Source organism: Melospiza melodia, chromosome 2 (genome assembly GCF_035770615.1).
Source record: "Melospiza melodia melodia isolate bMelMel2 chromosome 2, bMelMel2.pri, whole genome shotgun sequence".
Taxonomy (NCBI): domain Eukaryota; kingdom Metazoa; phylum Chordata; class Aves; order Passeriformes; family Passerellidae; genus Melospiza; species Melospiza melodia.
Genome location: NC_086195.1, coordinates 114,733,127 through 114,740,648, shown reverse-complemented (window position 1 = coordinate 114,740,648; position 7,522 = coordinate 114,733,127).

Genomic DNA, 7,522 nt, shown 5'->3' with positions numbered 1-7,522 from the left:
TTATGATTATTTTAAATTTATTTCCCTAAGGTTATGTCTTTAAGGAATTTAAGAGGTCCACTTAAAAATTGTTTTCTCTAAAAACTGGATCCCTGCAAGATTTGTAGAGAAAGTGATACACATATCTTATATCCATATATATATGTATATATATTTGAATACAGATATATTTATGTATGTATATGTATATGTATATGTATATGCATATGCGTATATGTATATGTATATGTATATGTATATGTATATGTATATGTATATGTATATGTATATGTATATGTATATGTATATGTATATGTATATCTGTATCTGTATCTGTATCTGTATCTGTATCTGTATATATATAAAGCCACCAAGAGTGATTGAAGGTAGGAGTGATCCAAGGTAGGACTGAAGACAGAGAAGATGAAATGTTGATGTCAAGAACTGAGGAAGTCAATGTCTCCTCATTATAAGGGAGGAGGTATTCATAAACAAAATCCTTTATGTCTGGGGGAAGAAAATCCCCAAGAAGTAATGAAAAAGTAACTAATCTTGTAATTTGCTGTAGCCAAAAGCCACCAATATGTCCTCTAATTTCCTTTCCCACTAGCCAAGCTTCAAAGGCTTAATTTGATTCATTCTGTGGTAACTTTCCAGACTGGCATCTGCCTCTGTGACAATGATGCCTGATTATTATCGCTCCCTAGTCTCAAGCTTGCAGCTTGTTCAGAGCACTGCAACATGATTATTAAGTGGTTTAGGCAAATCTGATGCTAATGCTTGCATCCTTTTCTCTTACTACTATTTGTTTGAAGATTAGCCTAGATGTGTTAGTGTATAATCAAAGTCCATGCTGAAGCACTGTGTTAAAAATCTGCTGTGAAGAATAGGGAGTAGTTAGCCTTTCTTTCCTTTCCACCTACAAAATAGACAATTTCTTTTTTTTTTTTCTTCTGATGTTCCTCCCCTCCACACACTGGCTTCCTTCTCGGACTCATTTGGATGAGGCAGCCTTTTAATACAACATGCAGGTTTAAATATTGTCTGACAGGAAGCAACTGAAGTGATTATTATACATGTCTTTCAATTTATATTTCAATATGGAACTGATAAACTTCACGGGGCAGCTCTTCAGCTGATGTAAGTCATTATAGCATCTTTAGCTTCAATGAACCTTTTTAATTTTACCATAGAGGAGATGGCTCTTTTGCTGTTTACCATATTTAGAACTGCTATTCAGCAACTCAAGTACTGCTTTTGAAGCTCTGATTGAAATTACTGCTCATTACAGCCTCTGCTATTTTTTTAAATACAATCATCCACATAAAATGCACAAACATTTCATCTCTTCTAATATTATTTCATTTTAAGTTTGTTCTCCTGCAGGATTACATATGACTTGATTAATCTCATTCCACATTTTAGTTATTTTCTTGGCCAATTTTCTTTAAAATTCTCCATATCACAGTGCAGTGGTCTCCATATTTTTGAGGAGCCTCTGCCTCTTTTTCATTCCTGTCATTTTCAACTTTAAGAAGATTAATTCAGAAATATTGAATTATCCCATCTACTTTTAAGATAAAATTGATATTTTCTCTAGGTTGCTGTCATTTAGAGAGAGCACCATCTCTACTAACTTTGCCAACTGCAGTTTAGATGTCCAGTCTAATTAAGTCATCCAACTCCAGCTGTCACCAGTGGAGGGAGGTAAGTTGAAAGTTGACATAAATCACATTTCAGGGCCATCCACCCCCCTCCACTTTTTAAAAAGAATGAAGAGATCTGGGCAGAGGCACCATTTTAAAAAACATCAAGGGAACGCTAAGGAAAGGAGTGAAAGTCTCCAGTGTTCAGCAGTAAGTCCAGCAGTGCACTGGTCAGTGTATTTAATTAGGAGGGTTTTGTTCTCACCTGTCCAAAACCACTCAGCTTAAGTACTCCATTTTGGACTGAGGACATTGCTATGAATTGTTGGAGGTGATGCACACTGCCTCATTTAACAGCCCTAATCTCTCTGTCACTGAGTCATTACCGTTTTTGTTAGCCCAGCCCTAGGGAGTACAGAAGTGTGACATAAATGAAAGAACTTGTCCTGAGCAGATTTTGACCCTTATCACTGTGCTCTGCTAGCTCCAGCTGCCTCAAGGAGCAGCTGATGGTAAGTCTGTGTCATTTGTCACAGCTCCCGTACCCACTGTGACAAGGAAGAAACCAATATGACATTTTGTGAGCTAAGTATCCTTCTAAACTGAGGCCACAAAGTTAATTCCCACTAAAGGAACTGGCAGAAGAGTCAATGCACTTCAGTCATCAGGGTGTGACAAACCACATTGAAGCAGGAGTGCTACCTCAGCCCCATGTCCAGAGGGCAACTCCCAAAAACCTCATCCTCATGGCTGCTAAAGCTGAATGACTTGAATTTTGGGAGCCAAGTGTGTGCACTGATATACAAGCTTTCATCTTCATGAGAGTTATTACCTCTCCGTCACTGCATTACTCATGGAGCAAGAAGCATAATTTGTACAACGTTTGGCTGAATTACTCTGGTTTCTTTCATACTACACCACAGTACATCATAATCAGAAGTTAAATTCCTCTGATTTTAAAATTTTCCTTTTTAGTAAGACTGATGCCTCTGTATGCAACTAGACCCAAAGACAAAATTCAATTCAAGTCTGCAAAACAAACAGCTTTCAGTTCAAATGTATTCTTAAGAAAATTAATTCAGTAGATGCTCGCAAAGTCAACCTGTTGATTAGTGGAATAATTATTACATTACATTTTAGATGCTTTCAGGTTGCCTTTATCCACTGCAAAATATTTGTGCCAAAAGAGTGGTGATTTTGATAGACAGTAGAAACCTGTGATACAATAGACATCATGATTCTAATAAATTTGTTTTTTCAAAGCAAACAAAACCATCAATTTCATTTTGACAACCGAAAAAATGTCTACACAAAAAGAACTCCAGAATATACTAACTCAAGGCCTCACCTCACTTAATAAATACTCAACACCATTACCTTAGAATAGGTTCATAACTATCAATTAATTTTATCTTATTTCTAGGGCAATATATTTATCAAGTTGGAGGAAGAAAATACAGCTAAACTAGTTCATGTAGAAGACACAGGGAAAGCAGAAGGCCTTGGTAGAAAAGGTAAAACCTCAGGACACATCTTGGCCTAATTGTTTAATCTGCAGTTTGATTCTGGACACAAATAATCTCAAATTTTGATATGCTTAATTTCAATAATTTTATGTAATCTATTCTGTACTTCTCATTTTCAATAAAGATAAGTATGGAAAATACAGAATGGGAAACTGTTTAATGAAATAATTAAATTCTGCAAATGCAATTTGTCCTAATGATACCAGATGCCTCACCCTTGTGTAGTAATCTCTTCTTAAATAACCACCACACATTTAATCTCCTGTGCTCACAGACACAATTTTAGTGGAAAAAAGAGAGTTCAATCGAGTTTCCATGTAATCAATTAACTTGTACATATTAAACAGAATAGAAGCTCCTAGTCCTGAAAAGATATTTATCCTACTTACCATGAGTCCTGCTTATCTTGTCATGGTATGATAGGAATTATTCCTACCCCACCCACCCCCCGACATGGGCTGAATTTGCCATGACAAGGTACAACGTTTGTATTAATCACACAACAAACTCCATATCCTGCATTTTAGCATCAAGGCTCCAGTACTTTAGGTTATGGGATAGTTGGGTGTCACTCTTTTTAAACGTGCAGCACAAGCATTTCTGGACTTAAGAGTTTTTTATCCAGGTGAAAGACATTATGTAAAGTCAGGACAGACAGGTACATTGGGGAAAAAATGGCTTTGTCATAAACTCTAGCTTTAGATAGCAAATTATGAGATTACAGCTCTTTAAGCCCCCAGTGAAAAGACTCCTTTCTTACCAAGGCACCTTCAAAATGCTTCCTAGTCTTGTTTGCATCAGAGACACCCAGACAGGTGACTTTTTTATCTCCCTACAAGGCAGGACCTCAGGTACTTTCTAATTTGTCTTCTCTCGCTGATGTTCCAAGAAATAGCAAACAAAGGACATGATACTTTCTTAAAGAGAAAGGAGGCAATTTGTGTCTACAATCCACTTCCCAGCTGTCCTTGCTCTTGTTCTTAAATTACTTAGCTATTCATTAGAAAACCAGTTCAGCAGTATCTGGGAAGGTACTGGAATAGTAATAAGACTCAGAGACCCTCAAGTTGGTCTTCAGCCAACAGACCTTGTTGTGAACACAATTTCACAGATCTCATGAAATATAATATTTCCAATTATTTTATGTGTTCTGTGACTGAAGAGACAGATTCAGACCTAATATGAAGGAAAGAGTGCCACCTGCTGTGGTACCAGTAATATTCCCTCCAGTACGCAAATCTGGGAAAACTCCGGAAGCTGAAATGCAAACAGGATGAATTGCTCAAGAGTTAACAGTAATTAAATCACAAAGGAAGTTATAGCTTCCAGATGTCATTATTCTGGAGGAATTTTTTTTTATTGAGTTAATGGGATTTTTTAAAATTAAATTTTCATTGATATATTAGACATGGCCCTGTTCTCCATCACGTTGAAGTACAATAGTCTTTGTTATTCTACTTTGTTTGCTGCAGCAGACAGTGAAACTAAACTCTTTCTGATGTGTCATCTATGTAGCGTGGCACACAATATGCATGTCCCTATGTTTTGATTCCTCTTTAACTTTCTGCTGTCACAAAACCAATATACATATTTAGAGATTTTTCATCTACACTACTAGTTCTGTCTTCTTGACAGAAAATTGATTTTTCTCATCCTGATCCATGAGCCAAAATAAAACTGCTGTCCTCTTACTCAAGATCTTACAATACAATCAACTACAGCTTTAAAGCATGTCATTAGAGACAGAGACATTAGAATAACTATAAGTAGTCTGAAGTGGTTCATTTATTATAGAATTAAACAGCCCCTAGTTCTCTGCTGATAACACAATAGAGACTGCAAAATTCTTTGCTGCATTTACTGTACACTGTACAAAGAATAAACCTCCCTTTTTGCTCTTTGGAAATAATATTTAGAAATAAATCTTACTATAACTGGTGCTCCATCATGCTCATGCAAGATGGAAACCTAGGATCTGCTACTTTACAGAAGGCATACGATGACTTACAGAGTGAGCTGATGCCTTCTGATAACATTGTAGAAGTGTCCACATCACATATCTACAAACCTGATCTATTCTTTTCTTGAACTCTCTCTAGGAAACTATTCCAAGACCGAACTCCATTACTGTTGAACTCTCTTCTTCTGCAAGTAGACACACAAGTCAGATTTGTAAGACACACATGTGGTGCTGCATGGTGATGAACAACCTGGCCTACCTATGCTAAAGTGTTCAAGGATGCTGAGAGCTACATCCCACTTAAACTCTCACAATAAATTTATTTCTGTACAAATACAAACTTGCAAGGATTGTTTCTTCTGATATGGTTTTGTTTTCCTGGAAATGAAAGTGTGCGAAAGACACTGCCACTAACGATATCGAGGGGTTGATGCCATGATGTTACTTCTTTTACTTCTTTCTTAAATGTAAATTTTATCTAGAGAGCCAGAAAAATTGTCATGGTCTCACTTTCTGAGACAAAGGAACATTTTATGTTTCTTCTGTAACTCACAGCTGACTTAAAATTAATTTCAGTATCCACTGCAGATTCAGTATCCACTTCAAAGAATTGAAGCGACAGATTTAATGTTAATACTGTAACTTCTACCAGTCAAAGGCAGCAAGTGAGAAGGAAGATGTCTTTATTCTTACTGTTGACTTTAGACTTTTCTAATTTATGCAAGGGGGCAGAGAATCAACCAGATCAAGATTTCAAGAGATGGTTAAAGACCCCTCTTCCTAACCTAAATTATCTTTCCTCATCCAAAGAATTATGACCAATTCTGTAAAACAATAATTTTCCTCCTAAAGGAATGAAAATAGGAGTGCTTTTTACTAAAGTTGATAACATTTCTTTTGTAATACATTCTTTCCCAAACTTGTTGGCAATACAAGAAAATTCTTCTATTTTTGAAATTTTCTGTCATGTTTTAAAAAGTGTAATTACAACTAAATTGATTTGACTAACAAATTTCATAATTAGTTTATTTTGTGATAGGATTAATAAAATTTCATAAATTAAAAATTAATTGGTCCTAGGGTCTAATATGACATAAACCAAACCTACAAAATTTGGGTTGTCTTAGTATTAGTATGTTTAGGCTTAGAGTAATGCGATTTTAGTAAAATATTATTTTTAATTATTCTGTGTAGTTTTCTACCTAAGCAACAGTGATCTTCTTAGAAAATAATGACTTATATTTTTTTACATAATTTTTCTCTTTTTCCCTCTTTCAGACATCAAATTTTTGGTTTATTTCATTCTTTCATTATTTTATTCTATGAAATTAAATTAGACATGTTTTCATAGGTGAAAACAAAAATGAAAAAGTAAGAAAAAAGGAAAGGAAAATAACATATCAGTATTTCATCCTTTGCTTGATGCTAGTACATAGCAAAGAATGAAATTCTACAGTCACAGTTCTCATGGGTGGGCCACTATGAAATCCTATTGATCTCAGAATATATAGTTGAAGAATCATTACCATTGAATGCACTTTAGGTCTACTTACAAGGCCTCATTCAAATAAACCTTTACCACATTTCACACTGGAATCTGAAATAGTTTTTGAATTATAAAATCAATTCAGCCTGGTAAGTTATTGTCACACAAATATACATATATATATATATATATATACACACACATATATATGTCACATAATGCCACAAGAGGGTTATTATGTTAGAAGATAGCATTATTTACAAGTATTACCCTACATTTACACATTTAATCACATTTACTTGATCTTTTATGTTGTCAAGTGTTTGAATATGTTTACTCCTGAAACCACTGACTATAATATCTAGTTCTGCAAATGGACAAGGAAGTCCATTTTCTTCCTGTAAAGACTAGTTAAGATTAACATTCCATTAGAGAACAAGTACAAATCTTATGAAATTCCTGTTTTATGTGACTCCAGACATTTATGGGAGTTTAATTTATTGTTCCATTTTTCTAGAATACTACAAACCAGAAAATACACATATAAGTAATATTGTATGTATCCATACATGCAGAATTACCTTATATACATAATCAGAATTTGCAGATTCAAAGTTCTGCTGAAGATTTTGTGGCTAAATAGAAGTTATTTCCTACAAAGTTCAAGTTTCAGAAAGATTTTTGTACAACAAAAGTCTGCATGACTATTCAACTGACAAAGAAATTATCCCAGTGAAATGTCCTTGCATAAACCAACAAGCAAACTAGGTTCTATTTTCAGACTTGAGTGCTTGAAATAATAAAAAACTTGATAAGCCTTCATGGCTGAATTTTTTATTCTTATTTCATATTGTTTTAATGCTCTCAGACATTCTAATGTGAATGTTTTGGCTTTTATTTTTACTTCTGACTATGAAGATGACCC